Source organism: Oncorhynchus mykiss, chromosome 22 (genome assembly GCF_013265735.2).
Source record: "Oncorhynchus mykiss isolate Arlee chromosome 22, USDA_OmykA_1.1, whole genome shotgun sequence".
Taxonomy (NCBI): Eukaryota; Metazoa; Chordata; class Actinopteri; order Salmoniformes; family Salmonidae; genus Oncorhynchus; species Oncorhynchus mykiss.
Window position 1 is genome coordinate 15,802,562 of NC_048586.1, and position 23,484 is coordinate 15,826,045.

Genomic DNA, 23,484 nt, shown 5'->3' on the forward strand with positions numbered 1-23,484 from the left:
GAGCAATCAGCCCTTGATTACTCACCAACTCCCAATCAGCCCCAATTAGTCCTGGCCGGAGAGCCCGTCGAGGCCTGGCACGTCCAGCAGATCAAGCTATCGCCTTATGATGTATACTCCGTCTGTCACCAGGCCAAGACGAGTCTCCCCCTGGTGGCTGACCTGCTGTACACCACAATACACTAAGTTGACTGTGCCTTTAAACAGCTTGGAAAATTCCAGAAAATGATGTCATGGCTTTAGAAGCTTCTGATAGGCTAATTGACATCATTTGAGTCAATTGGAGGTGTACCTGTAGATGTTTTTCAAGTCCTAGCTTCAAACTTAGTGCCTCTTTGCTTGACATGGGAAATCAGCCAAGACCACAGAAAAAAATGTGTAGACCTCCATCTGGTTCATCTTTGGGAGCAATTTCCAAATGCCTGAAGGTACCACGTTGATCTGTACAAACAATAGTACGCAAGTATAAACACCATGGGACCACGCAGCCTTCATACCACTCAGGAAGGAGACGCATTCTGCCTCCTAGAGATGAATGTATTTTGTTGCGAAAAGAGCAACTCAATCCCAGAACAACAGCAAAGGACCGTGTGAAGATTCTGGATGAAACAGGTACAAAAGTATCTATATCCACAGTAAAACGAGTCCTATATTGACATAACCTGAAAGGCCGCTCAGCAAGGAAGAAGCCACTGCTCCAAAACCACCATTAACCTCTAGCGTCGAGCAATCCCGTATCCGGGAGCGTAATCATAGCCTCAAGCTCATTACAATACGCAACGTTTCCTATTCATCGCAAATGAAATGAAATAAATATATTCAAACACAAGCTTAGCCTTTTGTTAACAACACTGTCATCTCAGATTTTCAAAATATGCTTTTCAACCAAAGCTACACAAGCATTTGTGTAAGAGTATTGATAGCCTAGCATAGCATGAACTTCTTCGATATAGGGAGCGCTCTTTTAATTTTTGGATAATAAAACGTTCCCGTTTTAAACAAGATATTTTGTCACGAAAAGATGCTCGACTATGCATATAATTGACAGCTTTGGAAAGACAACACTCTGACGTTTCCAAAACTGCAAAGATATTGTCTGTGAGTGCCACAGAACTAATGCTACAGACGAAACCAAGATGAAATTTCTTACAGGAAGTGCCCCAGATTTTGAATGCGCTGTGTTCCAATGTCTCCTTATATGGCTGTGAATGCGCCAGGAATGAGCCTACACTTTCTGTTGTTTCCCCAAGGTGTCTGCAGCATTGTGACGTATTTGTAGGCATATCATTGGAAGATTGACCATAAGAGACTACATTTACCAGGTGCCCGCCTGGTGTCTTCCGTCAAAATTATTGCGTAATGTCCAGCTGCGTGCATTTTTCCATTTGGTTTAGAGGATAAACCAAACTGCCACGAATGATTTATCATCGAATAGATATGTGAAAAACACCTTGAGGATTGATTCTAAACAACGTTTGCCATGTTTCTGTCGATATTATGGAGTTAATTTGGAAAAAAGTTTGGCGTTGTAATGACTGAATTTTCGGGGTTTTTTCTTAGCCAAACGTGATGAACAAAACGGAGCGATTTCTCCTACACAAATTTTCTTTTTGGAAAAACTGAACATTTGCTATCTAACTGAGAGTCTCCTCATTGAAAACATCCGAAGTTCTTCAAAGGTAAATTATTTTATTTGAATGCTTTTCTTGTTTTTGTGAAAATGTTGCTTGCTGAATGCTAGGCTTAATGCTATGCTAGCTATCAATACTCTTACACAAATGCTTGTGTAGCTATGGTTGAAAAGCATATTTTGAAAATCTGAGATGACAGTGTTGTTAACAAAAGGCTAAGCTTGTGAGCCATTATATTTATTTCATTTCATTTGCGATTTTCATGAATAGTTAACGTTGCGTTATGGTAATGAGCTTGAGGCTATGATTACGCTCCCGGATACGGGATTGCTCGACGCAAGAAGTTAAGCCTAGCATTCAGCAGGCAACATTTTCACAAAAACAAGAAAAGCATTCAAATAAAATATATTTTTTTTGGATATAGGGGATATCCAAGAAGTTAAAAAAGCCAGAATACCCTTTGCAACTGGACATGGGGACAAAGATTGTACGTTTTGGAGAAATGTCCTCTGGTCTGATGAAACAAAAATAGAACTGTTTGGTCATAATGACCATCGTTATGTTTGGAGGAAGAAGGGGGAGGCGTCCAAGCCTAAGAACACCATCCCAACCGTGAAGCACGGGGGTGGAAGCATCATGTTGGGGCGGCAGGGTAGCCTAGTGGTTAGAGTGTTGGACTAGTAACCGAAAGGTTGCAAGTTCAAACCCCTGAGCTGACAAGCTTGGTCCAAATGGGTCTTCCAAATGGACAATGACCCCAAGCATACTTCCAAAGTTGTGGCAAAATGGCCTAAGGACAACAAAGTCAAGGTATTGGAGTCGCCATCACAAAGCCCTGACCTCAATCCTATAGAAAATGTGTGGGCAGAACTGAAAAAGCGTGTGTGAGGAAGGAGGCCTACAAACATGACTCAGTTACACCAGCTCTGTCATTAGGAATGGTTCATAATTCACCCAACTTATTGTGGGAAGGTTACCTGAAATTTTGACCCAAGTTAAACAATTTAAAGGCAATGCTACCAAATACTAATTGAAATTAAAATAAAGTGATGATCTTAACTGATTTAAGACAGGGATTTTTTACTAGGATTAAATGTCAGGAATTGTGAAAAACTGAGTTTAAATGTGTATGGTGTATGTTAATTTCAAACTTCAACTGTATAACATTTACTTTTACTTTTTACTTTTATTCAAGTATGATGATTGAGTACTTTTTACACCAGTACTTAAGTACATTTAAAAGCACATACTTTTACTCAAGTATTTTACTTGGTGACTTTCACTTTTACTTGAGTCATTTTCTATGAAGGTATCTGTACTTTTACTCAAGTACGACAATTGAGTACTTTTTCCACTACTGTACCCCTGCTAGATTACGGAGACATAATGTCAGGAGAATTCTATACTCCTGTTCATTTATCAATTCAATTAAGTTACCCTTAGTCTGTTATATCAGGATTTGTAAGATACTGATAGAAAAGGAAACAGACAGAGGCCCAGTCTACCAAAGTTAAATGTTTATTCACGGGAATGTTCTGACGTGTACAGTACAAGACCTTCAATTTATAGCGACACACATACTTCCACACCAACCATCAAATCCGCTCGCCAACAGAGCCTAGGGGAGTATGTGAGAATAGTGTCTTCCTACCCTCCCCTAAGATAGGGAGAGACCTAGGACTGGGAAGTTCTCAGTGTCCTAGCCAAGGTCTCCCCGGATCTGGCTCAGACAGATAGTCTGTTCTCAAAACACTAGACACATTGTTCCCAAAATGTTGATTCTGACTAAAACCACACACCGTATTATAATATATAGATCCTATTATAATTTATAGATCGGCAGGTAAGGGTGCTCTCAAGCGGCTAGATGTTCTTTACCATCCGGCCATCAGATTATCCACCAATGCTCCTTATAGGACACATCACTGCACTCTATACTCCTCTGTAAACTGGTCATCTCTGTATACCCGTCGCAAGACCCACTGGTTGATGCTTATTTATAAAACCCTCTTAGGCCTTACTCCCCCTATCTGAGGATATCTACTGCAGCCCTCATCCTCCACATACAACACCCATTCTGACAGTCACATTCTGTTAAAGGTCCCCAAAGCACACACATCCCTGGGTCGCTCATATTTTCAGTTCGCTGCAGCTAGCGACTGGAACGAGCTGCAACAAACACTCAAACTGGACAGTTCTATCTCAATCTCTTCGTTCAAAGACTCAATCATGGACACTCTTACTGACATTTGTTGCTGCTTTGATTGATGCATTGTTGTCTCTACCTTCTTGCCCTTTGTGCCGTTGTCTGTGCCCAATAATGTTTGCACTCTGTTTTGTGCTGCTACCATGTTGTGCTGCTGCTATGTTGTGTTGCTACCATGTTGTTATCATGTTGTGTTGCTACCATGCTGTGTTGCTGCCATGCTATGTTGTCGTCTTAGGTCTCTCTTTATGTAGTGTTTTGTTGTCTCTCTTGTCGTGATGTGTGTGCTGTCCTATTTCTTTTAAATGTATTTTTATTTTTAATCCCAGCCCCCGTCCCTGAAGGAGGCCTTTAGTCTTTTGGTAGGCCATCATTGTAAATAAAAATGTGTTCTTAACTGACTTGCCTAGTTAAATTAAGGTTAAATAAAAAATACCAAATAAATATCCTGCCTGGTTGGCCTTGTTCGGGGGTATCATTGGATCGGGCCAGTGTCTCCCCACCCCCGTCTCAGTCGCCAGTATCTATGCTGCAATAGTAGTCTGTGCCGGGGGGCTAGTGTCAGTCTGTCCTAATTGGTGTAATTCTCCTGTCTTATCTGGTGTCCTGTGTGATCTTAAGTATGCTCCCTCTAATTCTCCCATCTCTCTCTCGCTTTTCTCTCTCCCCTCCTGGAGGACATAAGCCCTAGGACCATGCCTCAGGACTACATGGTCTGATGATTCCTGGCTGTCCCCGTCCCCAGTTCACCTGGTCATGCTGCTGCTCCAGTTTCTTCTGTTCTGCCTGTAGCTATGGAACCCTGACCTGTTCACCGGACATGCTACCCTTTCTCCGAACTGCTGTTTTGACCCTCTCTCTCCCCCTATCTCGCTCCTTCTCGCTCTCTCTACCGCACCTGCTTTCTCGACCTCTGAATGCTCGGCTATGAAAAGCCAACTGACATTCACCCTTTATAACCACTGTGATTATTATTTGACCTGCTGGTCATCTACGATCGTTTGAACATCTTGAAGAACGATCTGACCTTAATGGACATGTACTCTTGTAATCTCTGCCAGGCACAGCCAGAAGTGCCTAGTTACTCTCTGTTTCTTCCTAGGTTCCTGCATTTCTAGAGTTTTTCCCTAGCCACCGTGCATCTGCATTGCTTGCTCTTTTGAGCTTTAGGCTGGGTTTCTGAATAAACATTTTGTGACATCTGCTGATGTAAAAAGGCCTTTAGAAAAACATTTGATTGATTGATACAGTATACCACAGTCCACAAAAAGACTACAGTAATTACTATAGTATTTACAAAATCATTTTTACTACAGTATTTATACTATAGTAAACTGCAAATACTACAGTATAAAATGTATTCCTATATAGTATTCATAATTGTGTCCATATTGTCCATGAGTTTCTAGTGGTTAGACCATATGGTTCAAGAGAAAATAACCTAATTAATGGAAAAAAAGTATCTAATCAACAATGGAATTCATTTAAATTAATGCAACTCTTCCAACTATTTACTTTTTTCCACAACTGCAACCAATTCATTGCCAAAATATGTATTACAAAGACATATGGACATAGCATTTTTTTTTTCAATTGTGTAAAAACAATTTAAAGGATATTTCATGTTGAAACCCACATATTAAACACCAATGGTTTATATTTATGATAATTTATGAGGGACAGATATAATTACAGACACCTGTGATAATATGGGCAACTAGTTGTCTTGTAATAAATTACATAAAAGTTAGAACAATTCTGGTAGTTCACTGGTAAACATTGAAATGTCCAGTTTTACACCATCCCTTTGCAACCCTGTCCAGAACAACAACAACAACAACAACAACAACAACAGTTTATGAATCTAATCTCACAAAGAAGACTAGAGAATAGCACCACAAAATGTAATGACATGAGCGGAAGAAAAAACTGTCCAAAATAGGCTAAAAATAAATGGCCGTATGACAGTTAAGCACATCATCTGTTTCAGTGGAGTCAAAATACTCTAAATAAGTGGTTGATGTGATGATGTTAAATGAGTGAAGAGTGAAGTTCTCTGGTTAAGTTGGGCACTGAGGCGTGCTGTATACAATATTTACCTACGGTCTGTGTGAGTCCTCCGAGTCCTTCCTCTGCTGGAACTTTAGTGGCATGCAGTTTAAATGAGGGGACCCAAATCCATTTGGACCACTCCATCCTCTCAGATAGAGAGCTAATTTTCTCCATGACTTCACAAACTACTCTTCTGCACTAGATTAAGTTTTTCTTCTAAAATAATGCAATCAAACATCTCCGGAGAGACCTGAAAATAGCTGTGCAGCGACGCTCCCCATCCAACCCGACAGAGCTTGAGAGGATCTGCAGAGAAGAATGGAAGAAACTCCCCAAATACAGGTGTGCCACGTTTGTAGCATCATATCCAAGAAGACTCAAGGCTGTAATCGCTGTCAGAGGTGCTTCAACAAAGTACTGAGCAAAGGGTCTGAATACTTATGTAAATGTGATATTTCTGGGGGGTTTTAAACAATGTAATCAATTTTAGAATAAGGCTGTAACCTACCAAAATGTGGAAAAAGTCACAGGATCTGAATAGTTTCCGAATGCTGTAACTCAAACCCAATTTTTATGAGGTGGTGGAAAGTCAGAGAGAGGGGGCAGGAAAGAGAGCAAGGGTTTTCAGCATTTCCAATTGACTTTACTGTACCTTAATTGACCTATTAGCTGTGGGACTATTGACCTTCTGGGATTTGCTCTCACCTCTTTGTAGAATTGACCACCCCAATAAGCTCAATTGAACCCTTCAATGAAATAACCATATATCTGAATTTTGGGAAATGTTAGTGATATGGTATATTTCTAGTTGTATAGTCAAGATGAATCATCCAGAGTCTTGATATTACATACAAAAATGGACAACATGTACAATGCATGTACATTTTAGTTGAGACCTCTGGACATTACAGTGAACTTCTAATACAAAATATATAAAGACACAACATCTGTAAGCATCTGAAAATAAACAATACACTATGGGTCTTCGGTTGAAGGGTTCAATTATTGTGGGGAAGAGGGTTCAAGAAAAGGTGGAAGATATCAGTCTGACTATCAGCAAGAACTTATGTGATTAATACACGGGACTAAAGAAGAATGATTTCTATACTTCTAGATGTGGGTACAGTGCCACTTTGAAAATGCCAACCCAGTTCCCTGCGGTGATACAGATGCAGGATCTTAATTTGACCTATAATTGTCAGAGCAAAGTAATCCTGCAGCAACAGAATTTGAATGTTTAGTCCATAACGTTGCTGGATCGGTGGTTGGGCTATTAGCTGGCCAAAAGTAGGCTACATGAAAAGTGCAATACTGTTAATATAACTGTGTGGGCTTTCAGTGAAAGTATGTAAATCACAAAGCTCATCTGCATTTCCTGCAGTGCAGGAAAATTCTCAGCAACAAAAAAGTGATCAAATGAAGATCCTACATATAACTGTATAGGCTCGTCCTCTGCACAGTTATGAAATGGAAGATCAAAATGAACTGTGTTACTTTGTTCGTTGTGCAGTGGAGTTGTTTGTATACAACTGCCTAAAGCATCATTTTGTATTGACGAAGAGGCTAAACCTACAACAGGCTCAGCAGAAGGACACTATCAATAGAGCTACTGCTCTCCTTCCAATCCCACGTAGACTTCCTCTGAAGCTCTATGACAAACATGTCCGCAAAAATAAACCACAATCATCAATAAACTGGCACGACACTATAGACGAGTATTTCAAAATCAAGTCGATGTTATTCAATTGCTTTAAACTGTAGAGAATGCACATTTATTTTGGTTGTTTACAGGGGAACTAAACAAATTGACAGTATAATATGTTGAGTCGATTTTTTGGGGGTGAAAAATATTTATTCTCTTGAGATGCCTGGATTTAGTAAGGTTTTGGTGAACTGACTTTTGAGGCATTTCAAAACGGAAGCACTGGGAGGACAGAATAAATCAGATTTAAATTCAGCTTTCAGACAGGGAGGGCTTGGAAGTTGCTCGTCTGACTGAGACAGATTGTCAGCAAGAGAAAGTCGAGTCTAGAGGGGATTTACAACAAGGCTCTGTTAGTAAGTCTAAAGGCACACCGTATAACAAGAATGATATGCAGATTCCTATAAGCAGATTCCTATAGTCATTGTCATCATTGCCTGGACATCAGTTATAGATTAAAGGGACATGAATACAGAATCCAACCATTGACCTTTAAATGAATTTGTGAAACACTTATCATTCTATTGAAGTGTCGTAATCTATTGTGAAGACATATAGATGAGGTTGCTGTAGTCCTTGTGCTTACAATGGAAACAACGCATAAGCTATTCAACTCAGCATATGATTATTGATAGTGTAAAAGGACTTTAATATTAAAAGGTAGGTTTTTGAGGGGAAAGTAGGAGGAAATGCAATTATTCCACTGGGGTGTCTGGCTCAAAAAAGCAGAAGAGCTGAAAAGTCAAACTGCTCCAGTTGGATTCCCCAGCTTAATCCTAAACAGCCAGACAGCGAGCGGCAGACTGAGGTTTACATGATTATGTGTGCAGTGCACTGCAGAAAACTAATCCTGTCTTTCACAGCCCTTTATTCCACACACAGGGCTCTAGCAGCATGTCTAAAACGCCACTAGAAAGAACAGAACATAAACAACATCTGTGTTTCTCTCACCAACCCCCTAAAATGGGGTTATTATAGTATATTACAGCTGCAACACTGTAAAAGTCCATTTGTTTTTTCATTATTGACGGACGGACGGACGGGATCGCTACAGTTAAATATCGCTATGTTATTTTGGATTATATAATATTGCTACTTTGACACCAAGTATTGATTAAAAAAAATGAACTGCTAGGTATTTTTTATCCTATAGCTTGTTCTCCAACTTCTTTTTAAATAGTGAGCAAACATGTGTTTTAGCACTTTCAATTCCATGACTGATCAAAACTCGTTTTCTCGTGATCTCTAGTCTCTCTGCAGCAGACATACAGTGAATTCGGAAAGTATTCAGACCCTTTGACTTTTTCCACATTTTGTTACATTACAGCCTTATTCTAAAATGTATTCAATCGTTTTTTTTCCCTCATCAATCTACACACAATACCCAATAATGACAAAGCAAAAACACGTTTTTTAAAACTTTTTGCAAATGTATTCAAAATAAAAAACTGAAATGACATAAGCATTCAGACCCTTTAATCAGTACTTTGTTGAAGCGCCTTTAGCAGTGATTACAGCCTCGACCCTACAAGCTTGGCACAACTGTATTTGGGGAGTTTCTCCCATTCTTTCCCTGCAGATCCTCTCAAGCGCTGTAAGGTTGGATGGGGAGTGTTGCTGCAAAACTATTTTCAGATATCTACAGAGATGTTCGATCAGGTTCAAGTCTCTGGCTGGGCCACTCAATGACCTTCAGAGACTTGTCCCGAAGCCACTCCTGCATTGTCTTGGCTGTGTGCTTAGGGTCATTGTCCTGTTAGAAGGTGAACCTTCGCCCCAGTCTGAGGTCCTGAGCGCTCTGGAGCAGGTTTTAATCAAGGATCTCTCTGTACTTTGCTCTGTTCATCTTTCCCTCGATGCTGACTACTCTCCCAGTCCCTGCCACTGAAAAACATCCCCACATCATGACTCTGCCACCACCATGCTTCATCATAGGTGCCAGGTTTCCTCCAGATGTGACGCTTGACATTCAGGCCAAAGAGTTCAATCTGATTTTATCAGACCAGATAATCTTGTTTCTCATGGTCTGTGAGTCTTTTGGTACCTTTTGGCAAACTCCAAGCGGGCTGTCGGCAAACTCCAAGCGGGCTGTCATGTACCTTTTACTGAGGAGTGGCTTCCGTCTGGCCACTCTACCATAAAGGCCTGATTGGTGGAGTGCTGCAGAGATGGTTGTCCTTCTAGAAGGTTCCCCCATCTCAAGAAAGGAACTCTGGAGACCGTCGGGTTCTTGGGTCACCTCCCTGACTAAGGCCCTTCTCCCCCAATTGCTCAGTTTGGCCGGGTGGCCAGCTCTAGGAAGAGTCATGGTGGTTCCAAACGTTTTCCATTTAAGAGTGATGGAGGCCACTGTGTTCTTGGAGACCTTCAATACGGCAAACATTTTTTGGTACCCCTCCCCTAATCTGTGCCTCGACACAATCCTGTCTCGGAGCTCTATGGACAATTCCTTCAAACTCATGGCTTGGTTTTTGTTCTGATATACACTGTCAACGGTGGGACCTTATATAGGCAGGTGTGTGCCTTTCCAAATCATCTCCAATCAATTGAATATACCACAGGTGGACTCCAATCAAGTTGTAGAAGAATCTCAAAGACGATCAATGGAAACAGGATGCACCTGAGCTCAATTTCGAGTATCATAGCAAAGGATCTAAATACGTATGTAAGTAAGTATTCAAAATGGGGCAAAAGTCCAGGGATCTGAATACTTTCCAAATGCACTTTATAGTGAGCAATATTTTTGGAACATCAAATCACAATAACATCACAGTATCGAATCGCAATACATATAGAATCGTTAGAATCACAATAAATATTGTATCGGCACCTAAGTATCGTGATAATATCGTATCGTGAGGTCCATGGCAATTCTTAGCCCTACTTTTCATGGCTGCCTTTAGACTTCCCGTCATCTCAAGGTCATGGGTTCAGTCGACTACATGGAAGGGAAGGCTTTGTGAAATCACTGAAAATATGCCCTGATCACAAGGGAAATCAAGTAAAATTCTCAAGAGGCCTCAGAACCACTCTTCTCCTATCAGGCAGCTGGGACAGGGAGGGAGGCAGACCAATATTCCGCAAGTGCTCCCTTCCCATATTGTTTTCTTTGAAATTTCCTCCATTCTTTATGAACGTTTGCATATTTATCACCGACTGGAGAAGGAAGGAAATGTTCATACATAATTCTGTGTAAAATGGGATTACTAAATAAACGGGTTGCAAGTGATACATGCAGTTTCTACAACTGGTTGTCAATCATCTTCGTGGATAGGCAAAATCATAGAAAAACAAAGCAAGATAAACAATGATCAATGATTTAAGTCTCTACATAATATGAAACATTTTGTGGAGCGGCCGCACATTTCAATAATTATGTTTTGCATGTTGTGGCTTCAAACAGCATATACAGTGGCTTATTACAAAAGAATGATACATCTAAACTTGGATGACATTTGAGGAGAAGGACCACGAAAAGAGTGTCTACTCCAAGCTTTGTTTACTGACTTCGGTGTTGAGGTAAACAACCAGCCAAACGTGTCCATGGATGATAACTGGCATCCCTCCTATACAACACCTACTGGTTAAACAACAAGGTTCCCACTCAACACCATGTCTTTGTCTGCTGCCCTTTCGGATAGCTGTGTACAAGTTCAGTGTTTCAGTCAGTTAGCAGCAGCTCATCAGTATGCACTGAGGGAAACACCTGTGGTGTATGCTCCAGAGTTTCATTTGATTGCTAATGTTTCCTTCAGAGACCTTCCGTTAAAGACGGAAGAGACAAGTAATGAGACCTGTGCAAGGGGGATTGGAATGCTAACAACAGAATGAGCATAAAACCAGGATGCAGTAGCCAGCCACACAAACAGCTGAGAGCAAGTCAGCCTGGGATATTGTCCAGAGGCTGGGAAGTATTCAGAGCTTGTTTTTTCGCTGTGCACAGACAGTTATTTATTTAGTTTTAAGACAACTCCTGCGTCCACACGTACCTCCCGAAAAATTGTGATGCCCAACACTATAGCAGAGAGGTGTCAGAAATGTAGCGGGAAGCTGGGACAGGGTTTGTTCTCCATCTTTTAAGCACTATGCAGCTCTCAGAGCATTGATTGCACTCTCCCTGCGATGAGATATTGAGGCAGCTTAAAGAGATAAATAAGTAAATCAAGTAAAGGTAGGACACTAAATCTACAATTCAAGCACATTTCTTTCAGTTTGTTTTTATGCTTGTAAATTGCCTGGGTTTATATACTGGAACAATCTTTTGTGTCCTGTTAGTAACATAGAATGGTACATTTCAACATTGTAAAACCTGCATACTCTACTTAATCAAAATCTGAATTCCTAGATGTATCTTGAGGTCCCATGTACTTGGATGGCTTAGTTAAAGGGTATACTATACGAACAGGAACCAACTTATGGATGCTTACAGCAAGACTTAAATGTACTCCCAACACCTCTCACCATACTCTATATAAGGCATCTCCTATGAATACTTGCATTTCAACGTTTTCCTTTTTAAAAACATGTACTAAAATATTAAATAGTTACTGAAATCCAAATTACTAAAAACAGTTCTGTGCAGTGATTCAAAGTAACACACAAGGCTAAACTGGGAATCTGGGATTCCATCTAAAGTGAAATCACTTGCCCATAAAATTGTAGATTGCATAAAATAGATGAAACACTGAGAATGCAAAATACTATCCTGCATACCCATAAGATAAAAAGTCATTACTAATGTTATCAGAAGTTACAATGCATACTTCCTAATCAGGTTTTGGGTCCAACTATGGAATCAAGATATGAGACCAGGGCTAATCAGTGTAGTGATAATGTGCCACATAAGTATAGAGAGTTGGCTCACAATGATGCCATCAAATTTAGTGAATGATACCTATCAAAACGACAATATCAGGAAAACCAAAAAGACAACCATCTAGCATTTGCCACATTTACAAAAGTTATATTTCTGTTTGGATACCAAAAACATGAACGCAACTGAAGATGTGTTACTGAAACAATACTCAGCCGTGGCGTAGTGGAGGATATGGGTACAGTGCATTCAGGAAAGTATTCAGATACCTTGACCTTTCCACATTTTGTTACGTTACAGCCTTGTTCTATAATGGATTTAAAAAAATGTCCCCCATCAATCTACACACCATACACTATAATGACAAAGTGAAAACAGTTTTTTTGAAATTTTTGAAAATCTATAAAAAAAATGTAAAACAGAAATCCCTTATTTACATAAGTATTCAGAACTTTGCCATACTCGAAATTGAGCTCAGGTGCATCCTGTTTCCATTGGTCATCCAATGAGATCATTGAGATCTTTCTACAACTTGATTGGAGTTCACCTGTGGTAAATTCAATTGATTGGACACAATTTGGAAAGGCACACACCTGTCTATATAAGGTCCCACAGTTGACAGTGCATGTCAGAGCAAAAACCAAGCCATGAGGTCGAAGGAACTGCCTGTAGATATCACGACACAAGGCGAGACTCAGATGCAGATACAGGAGGAAGATGGTTGAAGTTTAAGATGTTTAATAATTCAAAAGTTGTAGGCAAGAGAATGGTCATGGACAGGCAAAGGTCAAAACTAGTCCCGGAGGTACAGAGTGGCATACAGACTTGAAGTCAAGACAGGCAGAATGGTCAGGCAGGCGGGTAGAGAGTCCAGAAACAGGAAAGGGTCAAAACCGGGAGGACCAGAAAAAGGAGAATAGCAAAAAGCAGGAGAACGGGGGAAACAAGCTGGTTGACTTGGAACATACAAGACGAACTGGCACAGAGAGACAGGAAACACGGGGATAAATACACTGGGGAAAACAAGCAACACCTGGAGGGGTGGAGACAATAACAAGGACAGGTGAAACAGATCAGGGTGTGACAGTAGAGCTCAGAGACAGGATTGTATCAAGGCACAGATCTGGGGAAGGGTACCAAAAAATGTCTGAGGCATTGAAGGTCCCCAAGAACAAAGTGGCCTCCATCATTCTTAAATGGAAGAAGTTTGGAATCACCAAGACTCTTCCTAGAGCTGGCTGCTTGGCCAAACTGAGCAAACGGGGGAAGAGGGCCTTGGTCGAGAGGTGACCAAGAGCCCGCTTGCAGTTTGCCAAAAGGCACCTAAAGGACTCACAAACCATGAGAAACAAGATTCTCTGGCCTGATGAAACCAAGACTGAACACTGGCCTGAATGCCAAGCGTCACGTCTGGAGGAAACATGGCACCATCCCTACAGTGAAGCACAGTGGTGGTAGCATCATGCTGTCGGGAGGTTTTTCAACAGCAGAGAATGGGAGACTAGTCAGGATCGAGGGAAAGATGAACGGAGCAAAGTACAGAGATCCTTGATGGAAACCTGTTCCAGAGCGCTCAGGACCTCAGACTGGGGCGAAGGTTCACCTTCCAACAGGACAACGACCCTAAGCACACAGCCAAAAAAACGCAGGAGTGGCTTCGGGACAAGTCTCAGAATGTCCTTGAGTGGCCCAGCCAGAGCCTGGACTTGAACTCGATCGAACATCTCTAGAGAGACCTGAATGTAGCTGTGCAGCGACGCTCCCCATCCAAGCTGACAGAGCTTGAGAGGATCTGCAGCGAAGAATGGGAGAAACTCCCAAAATACAGTTGTGCCAAGCTTGAAGCGTCATACCCAACAAGACTCAACGCTGTAATCACTGCCAAAGGTGGTTCAACAAAGTACTGAGTAAAGGGTCTGAATACCTTTGTAAATGTGATATTTCATTAAAAAAAACATTGTTTTATACATTTGCAAAAATGTATAAAAATCAGTTTATGCTTTGTCATTAAGGGGTGTTGTGTGTAGATTGATGAGGAAACCCCGCGCATCTAATCACTTTTAGAAAAAGGCTGTAACATAACAACATGTGGAAAAAGTCAAAGAGTCTGAATACTTTCCAAATGCCCTGTATGTCACTGATTCGAATAGGGTTCACCATGCGGTAGTAGAGAGAACAGTCTATGACTAGGGTGGCTGGAGTCTTTGACAATTTTTTTGTGCCTGTATTACTGACAGTCATTTGCTGTTGTCATTATCAGAATGGAAATGTTGTTTGCAGAGTTCACAACCTGTTACACTTCTGAGAAAAACACTTTTGCTTTTTTCAATGTCTTTTGTATGGTGAGCTCCATGTGAGCAATGAGCATTTGTCTGGTTTCTCTGTCCTGATAACATTGAGGGAGAGCACCTGAGCACACGTCGAAGTAGGCCTACTGTACCTTGCCTGCTGAGCGCAAATGAGCTTCTCAGTCATTTTTTCTTCACCTCACCCAGTAAGTCATCAAAGTCTGTTTTTTTAACATCCATTGCGAATAATAACAGTTCCTCACAGTATTTTTAAAAAATCATTCCAACACTATCCCGGCCTCTATAATCACCAAGACGCGGTGTGAAAGAGCTAAATATCATGAGCTGATGACCCCATATATCCAGTGGTGTAGTGATGCCTGGAGAAGTACGGTACTGTAGGTATACTCACATTTTGCCAATAATTTCCTAAACGGCCGCCCGATGAAAGAAAGCTGTCCCCTTGTGAAAAATCTGATGCACAACAGTGACAGGAAGTACACTACATGACCAAAAGTATATGGACACCTGCTTGTTGAACATCACATTCCAAAATCATGGGTATAATATGGAGTAGAGGTCGACCGATTATGATTTTTCAATGCCGATACCGATTATTGGAGGACAAAATATATATATATATATATATACACACATTTTTGTAATAATGATAATTGCTACAACACTCAATGAACACTTTTATTTTAACTTAATATAATACATATGGGCTTTGGGATGGGTGTTCTTAAGGTGATTCCACAGATTGGTGGTATTTTTTGATTTAGCCGTTGCTGACCCCATGCTTACATCTTTATCACAAATAAGACACCTTGCTTTCCCTGGTGCCAATTCCATGTAATAGTCCCATACTGGTGCTCTGCTATTCTCTGCCATATGTAAAAAACACACACAGCTCTGAAGTGTCAATGATAGTGAAGTAGAGGTCGACCGATTATGATTTTTCAACGCCGATACCGATACCAATTATTGGAGGACCAAAAAAGCCGCCACCGATTAGTCTGCCGATTTTTTATTTGTAATAATGACAATTACAACAATACTGAATTAACACTTATTTTAACTTAATATAAAACATCAATAAAATCAATTTAGCCTCAAATAAATAATGAAACATGTTCAATTTGGTTTAAATAATGCAAAAACAAAGTGTTGGAGAAGAAAGTAATATGTGCCATGTAAGAATGTGTGCCATGTAAAAAAGCTAACGTTTAAGTTCCTTGCTCAGAACATGAGAACATATGAAAGTTGGTGGTTCCTTTTAACATGAGACTTCAATATTCCAAGGTAAGAGTTTTTAGGTTGTAGTTAATATAGTATTTATAGAACTATTTCTCTCTGTACCATTTGTATTTCATATACCTTTGACTATTGGATGTTCTTATAGGCACTATAGTATTGCCAGTGTAACAGTATAGCTTCCGTCCCCCTCCTCGCCCCTACCTGGGCTCGAACCAGGAACACATCGACAACAGCCACACTTGAAGCATCGTTACCCATCGCTCCACAAAAGCCGCGGCTTTTGCAGCGCAAGGGGAATAACTACTCCAAATCTAAAAGCGAGTGACGTTTGAAACAGTATTACCACACACCCAGCTAACTAGCTAGCCATTTCACATTGGTTACACCAGCCATTAGGCTGATAGGCTTGAAGTCATAAACAGCGCTGTGCTTGCGATGAGCTGCTGGCAAAACGCACTAAAGTGCTGTTTGAATGAATGAATACGGGCCTGCTGCTGCTCAGTCAGACTGCGCTATCAAATCAGACTTAATTATAACATAATAACACACAGAAACACCAGCCTTTGGTCATTAATATGATCGAATCCGGAAACTATCATTTCGAAAACAAAACGTTTATTATTTCAGTGAAATACGGGACCGTTCGGTATTTTATCTAACGGGTGGCATCCTTAAGTCTAAATATTCTTGTTACATTGCACAACCTTCAATGTATGTCATAATTACGTAAAATTCTGGCAAATTAGTTCGCAATGAGCCAGGCAGCCCAAACTGTTGCATATACCCTGACTCTGCGTGCAATGAACGCAAGAGAAATGACACAATTTCACCTGGTTAATATTGCCTGCTAACCTGGATTTCCTTTAGCTAAATATGCAGGTTTTAAAATATATACTTGTGTATTGATTTTAAGAAAGGCATTGATGTTTATGGTTAAGTACACATTGGAGCAACGACAGTCGTTGATTGATTGTTTTTTATAAGATAAGTTTAATGCTAGCTAGTAACTTATCTTGGCTTACTGCATTCGCGTAATAGGCAGGCTCCTCGTGAGGCAGGAGGTTAGAGCGTTGGACTAGTTAACTGTAAGGTTGCAAGATTGGATCCCCCGAGCTGACAAGGTAAAAATCTGTCGTTCTACCTCGTTCCTAGGCCGTCATTGAAAATAAGAATGTGTTCTTAACTGACTTGGCTAGTTAAATAAAGATTAAATAAAGGTGTAAAAAAAATATATTAAAAAATAACAAAATTGGCAAAATCAGCACCCAAAAATACAGATTTCCGATTGTTATGAAAACTTGAAATCAGTCCCATTCCAATTAATCGGTCGACCTCTAATATGGAGTTGGTCCCCCCTTTGCTGCTATAACAGCCTCCACTCTTCTGATAAGGATTTCCACTAGATGTTGGAACATTACTGCAGGGACTTGCTTCCATTCAGCCACAAGAGCATTAGTGAGGTCGGGCACTAATGTTGTGCAATTAGGCCTGGCTTGCAGTCGGCATTTCAATTCATCACAAAGGTGTTTGATGGGGTTGAGGTCAGGGCACTGTGCAGGACCTCACTGTGCACGCGGGCATTGTCATGCTGAAACAGAAAATGGCCTTTCCCAAACTGTTGCCACAAAGTTGGAAGCACAGAACTGTCTAGAATTACATTGTATGCTGTAGCGTTAAGATTTCCCTTCACTGGAACTAAGGGGCCTAGCCCAAACCATGAAAAACAGCCACAGACCATTATTCCTCCTCCACTAAACTTTACAGTTGGCACTATGCATTCAGGCAGGTGGCATCCACCAAACCCAGATTCGTGATTCATCACTCCAGTGAACTCGTTTCCACTGCTCCAGAGACAGATGGCAACGAGTTTACACCACTCCAGCCAACGCTTGGCATTGTGCATGGTGATCTTAGGCTTGTGTGCGGCTGCTCGGCCATGGAAAACATGTCATGAAGCTCCCGACGAACAGTTATTGTGCTGACGTTGCTTTCATAGGCAGTTTGGAACTCGGTAGTGAGTGTTACAACCGAGGACAGAAAATGTTGATGTGCTACACGCTTCAGCACTCGGCGGTCCTGTTTTTTTGTGGCTTACCACCTCGCGGCTGATTCGTTGTTGATGCTATACCTTTCTACTTCACAATATCAGCACTTACAGTTGCCCGGGGCAGCTCTTGGAGGGGAGAAATTTGACTAACTGACTTGTTGGAAAGGTGGCATCCAATGAAGGTGCCACGTTGAAAGTCACTGAGCTCTTCAGTAAGGCCATTCTACTACCAATGTTTGTCTGTGAAGATTGCATGGCTGTGTGCTCAATTTTATACACCTGTCAGCAACGGGTGTGGCTGAAATAGCCGAATCCAATAATTTGAAGGCGTGTCCACATACTTATACAGTATATATATTGAATTTATACCCCTTGAATTATTCCACATTTTGTTGTGTTACAACCTGAATTCCAAATGGATACATATACATGTATATAGTAATATATATATAGTAAAAATAAAGAAAAACCCTGGAATGAGTAGGTGTGTACAAACTTTTCACTGGTACTGTATGTAAATGAGACATGTCTGTATTTAATTTTCTATAAATTAGCACTAAAACATGTTTTCAATATATATTGAACTCATCTATACACAATACCCCATAATGGCAAAGTGAAAACATGTTTTTAGAAAATGGTGCAAATTTATAGATTATTAAATACAGACATGTCTCATTTACATACAGTACCAGTGAAAAGTTTGTACACACCTACTCATTCCAGGGTTTTTCTTATTTTTACTATTTTCTACATTGTAGAATAATAGTGAAGACATCAAAACTATGAAATAACACATATGGAATCATGTAGTAACCAAAAACGTGTTAAACAAATCAAAATATATTTTATATTTGAGATTCTTCAAAGTAGCCACCCTTTGCCTTGATGACAGCTTTGCACACTCTTGGGATTCTCTCAACCAGCTTCATGAAGTTGTCACCTGGAATGCATTTCAATTAACAGGTGTGCCTTCTTAATGCGTTTGAGACAATCATTTGAGTTGTGACTAGGTAGGGGTGGTATACAGAAGATAGCCCTATTTGGTCAAATGTATGTGGCAAGAACAGCTTAAATAAGACAAGAGAAACGACAGTCCAAATTTGTTCCAAACGCCGTGTCTTTGTGAGATGCAGAGTAGGTGAACAGATTATCTATGCATGTGTGGTTCCCACTGTAAAGCATGGAGGAGGAGGTGTGATGGTGCTTTGCTGGTGACACTGTCAATGATTTATTTAGAATTCAAGGCACCAGCATGGCTACACAGCATTCTGGTTTGCGCTTAGTGGGACTTTCATTTGTTTTTCAACAGGACAATGACCCAACACACCTCCACCTCTTTTTTTCGTAGTATCCAATTGGTAGTTACAGTCTTGTCTCATCGCTGCAACTCCCATACGGACTCGGGAGAGGCAAAGGTCGAGAGCCGTGCGTCCTCCGAAACATAAACCAAACAAGCTGCACTGCTTCTTGATACAATGCCCACTTAACCTGGAAGCCAGCCACACCAACGTGTCGGAGGAATCACCGTACACCTGGCAACCTTGTCAGCGTGCACTGTGCCCTGCCCGCCACAGGAGTCACTAGTGCGCGATGGGACAATGACATCCCTGCCGGCCAAACACTCCCCTAACCCGGACGATGTTGAGCCAATTGTGTCCCGCCCCAATGGGTCTCCAGTTCATGGCTGGCTGCGACAGAGCCTGGACTCGAACCCAGAATCTCTAGTGGCACAGATAGCACTGCATGCAGTGCCTTAGACCACCGCGCCACTCGGAAGGCCCCTATGTAAGGGCTATTTGACCAAGAAGGAGATTGATGGAGTGCTGCATCAGATGACCTGTCCTCCACAATCACCCGATCTCAACCCTATTGAGATGGTTTGGGATGAGTTGGACTGCAAAGTGAAGGAAAACAAGCAAACAAATGCTCAGCATATGTGGGAACTCCTTCAAGACTGTTGGAAAAGCATTCCAGGTGAAGCTGGTCGAGAGAATGACAAGAGTGTGCAAATCTGTAATCAAAGCAAAGGGTGGCTACTTTTAAGAATATAAAATACATTTTATTTGTTTAACACTTTTTTGTTTACTACGTGATTCCAAACTTTTGTCTGGTACTGTACGTACCTGCCTATAGAACTCAAATGCCCGTCTAACTGATTTGTTCTGCCAATAACATTTATTCTGTGATCCACTTGATCCAGAGCTGTGGAACACCGAATTCCACAATGACCATGTCCGTGGGCCTTGAGAGCCAGAAAATTCCCTCAGAGAAACCCAATTATAGCTCCAGTGCCTCTTCAGGAACTGGGCTTTAAATATATAATGCACGGCCCAACGGGAACAGGTAAAGGCAACTCCCAAAGCTCTACTAAAGCTCTGCCTGTGTACTTATTTTATTTTGCCCCCCATCTTTCATCAAATACAAGCCTTGGTTTGGGAATGAAGAATATCATGAGAAGATATTGGGCGATGAAACAAATATCTAACAGATGTACCTACTGGTAACTGCTTCATCTGTTCTGAAAAGATGTACGATAAACCAAGTCCTATTGTTTTAATTATAGGGCTGCAGACTTTCATATTCACCCACTTAAATTATTTCCTTGGCATTATATTTTTCACTATAAATTCTGCAGGAGTCGTGAACCCAACCAGACCCATCTTTGAAAATCATTCCTTGGAATACATTTCACAATCATTGTTGTGTGGTTCCCCATTCGGCCTCCTGCTGCAGCAAATGTCACAGTGTGTCAATGCAAAAAAATTGAATCGATTAACTCCCACGTCTATTGAAGCTGCAATCGATATATCAATGTCAAGATACTAGATTCAAAGCTGTAGTTAAAACACAAGGCAGAAATGTGGATACGATAGAGCCTGTGCATGCCAGGATTTTTTTCACACACACCTGTGTCTCTATGTTCTGCAGATGTGCATGTTTTATTGGTGCGGGTGTGGTAGTATGAGCAAGAGTTTGGATTTATATTGATGCTTCGGCTGAAGGGATTATGTGATCCAATCGAGTGCAAAATGGCAATGACAAAGATTATTACAGTGGAGATCTAAGGAAGATGGATGAGGAGCACAGTAGCATTTGTTAGATACCAAACCAATAACTGAAATTAAATTGGACACCACACACTCCACATCAAGGTTAAAGGCAGAACCTACAACTACATGACTGCCACGGATGAAAAGCCAAAGGGAGAACATTTATATAAGCAGGCCCCCTTTTGCAGACTTCAAGAGGAATCTCATATAATAAAATAGATGTGCTAAACAAATTCACCACATGTTTGAGGTCAAAAAGGCAAAAACCAAGGACTCAGCATATTCAGCATGAATGTAAGCCTGTGAGCGCCTGTTGAAAGGAGGCAGTCACATTGAGGGCACTGACGAGAGACCTACAGGCTCTCACCGTGTAAGGGAGCAGAACTCTTTGACAGCAGCACAAAACGACATAAATTAAAGTGATTGTAGTCAAAGGCGGACATTTTCATTTTCTCTGTAAACACCTAAATCTCTGCCAAAAGAAGATTGTGCTATTGCTAGATTGGTATTATCAAGCACACAAACTGAAGAGGTATAGGCTATGCCTTTGCATTGTTGATGTGCTGCCTATCACATTCTCATGGTTATGTTTCAAATCACAATTATGCTTTTTAGTATCAGACAAATCATACACAGAGAATTGGCATATATCATGTTCCTAAGCTACAGTAAGCCTAAAAGCATAATCATATGCATGGCCATATGGGATGCATCATGTGCGTGGGCACAGCACGATTTAATAAACGCACTATTAAAATGACTTAACTGCGACGCAATATAATTTAGCCAAATTGCGATAATGTATTGTACACAGACACAGAGTGTGTAACTTTATGGTAACACTTTAAATGAAGTAAGTCCTATACCTGTGTCTAGGCTAACATTGGCACATAGGCATTCCTGTCTTTCAGTCTTCTCATCTTTCTGGAGGTTGGACATAGAACGGGAGATATAACAGACATGATGGTACAATAAGATGAATATGCCTCTGTACAGCCAAGAGGACAGCGGGAGTTTTAGAGATATCAGAAGAAACTACAGACACTACATGCCATATAGACAACAGTACCTAGAACAGAGCTACAGTTAAGACAACCTGCCCGTTTATTTTGATTATTAGAAGACTTCTTCACACCAAGTTTCTAAATGAAGTTCATTTTGAAGCAGGCTAGTCCACTGTCATTATCAACATAGCCCCCATCAAGAGTTGCTCAGTGCTGCACAATTGAGCAGAAATCATAAATCTATTATCAGTGGGCTCGCGTCCAGCGGAGGGCACAGGAACACGCAGATGCTAGAGCTACACTGTGGTTTTTTTAGGAGTTAATTAAGGAAATACCTCGAGACTGAATAAAAAAATGTGAACAGTAGCCTGATATGAGCTGGTTGGGACCGTGAACGCAACCGTGTACATATTACGGTAAACTCATTTACATGAAGTCAAATCCCCGGCATAGGCTACTAAACAGTTGATTAAAGTGGCTCTGAAACAGTGCAATAGACGGCAGAAACATGCAAGCTGAGCCTACCTATTTTTTCGTCTCCATCCCATTCAGACTTCTGGTCCTGATGCGAGAGCGGTGCCTTCAGCATCCTAAAGCGAAACGCTATTTGTCTCGAAGAGAACAGATCGTAGTGCCTGGAGTTAGAGCTCATACATTGACAAGAGATCGGCCCAATCAGAAAGTAATCCGATGGAGTCGTAGCCAATCCACTTGAGAGAAAGAAATCTACTTTACATACTGTAGCAAGGTAGATTGACGTTATAAGGGTATTTCCATTCAACCAACAATTGTTATGAATTTGCGGAATGACTGGCTTTATAGCCCAGTTCTTTAATTGTAACACCAACTGACGAGGCTAAACTACTTGCTTATGGGATAAACTGCAGATATTTTTATGTTTAAAGAAATAATAAGACAAGAAACAAAAAATAACTACACAAGAGGGACATTATATTCACTCCTATTTCTTAAGTGTAAAAATGTGGTGAAATAGATCCGAGATGTCCTTTCTGTACCACAGTGGCACCCACATTACAGACCTCACAGCACATACAGTACTGAATGCTCATCCCCAGACAGGATTAATGACATATAAATGACGCCTACCAGAAATGTAATTTACCTGCAAGACAGGCAGCGTAAAAACCATCCCAAAAAGCCAAAGATCAGCATGGGAAAAACTTCTGGGGAAAAAAAATCTCATATACAGTGTCAAGTCTTCTAGGAGTAGTGGGTTTGGAGTCAGGCGCAGAGAGCAGAGGGTTGGACAATCTCATTTTATTCCGGTACAAACGGTCACGCCAAACACTAGGAGCATAAAACTGACCAGCCCAAACAGTCCGGAGAAAATAAAATACAAGTGCACATCCACAAACTAACAGAGGAACAATCCCGCACAACCATAGGTGGGCCTAACAGGCTTAAATA

The 23,484-nt window shown here is 40.9% G+C and overlaps 1 protein-coding gene across 1 annotated transcript in view; it reads right to left on the reverse strand.

The window, feature by feature from the left end:
• Positions 1-22,660, reverse strand: part of b3galt1b (UDP-Gal:betaGlcNAc beta 1,3-galactosyltransferase, polypeptide 1b) — a 140,799-nt gene extending 118,139 nt beyond the window's left edge. The window contains exon 1 of the mRNA XM_021579084.2: positions 22,582-22,660. The gene's annotated coding sequence lies outside the window, so the exon portion shown is untranslated. The remainder of the gene's footprint in view (positions 1-22,581) is intronic.
• Positions 22,661-23,484: the final 824 nt, after the last annotated feature.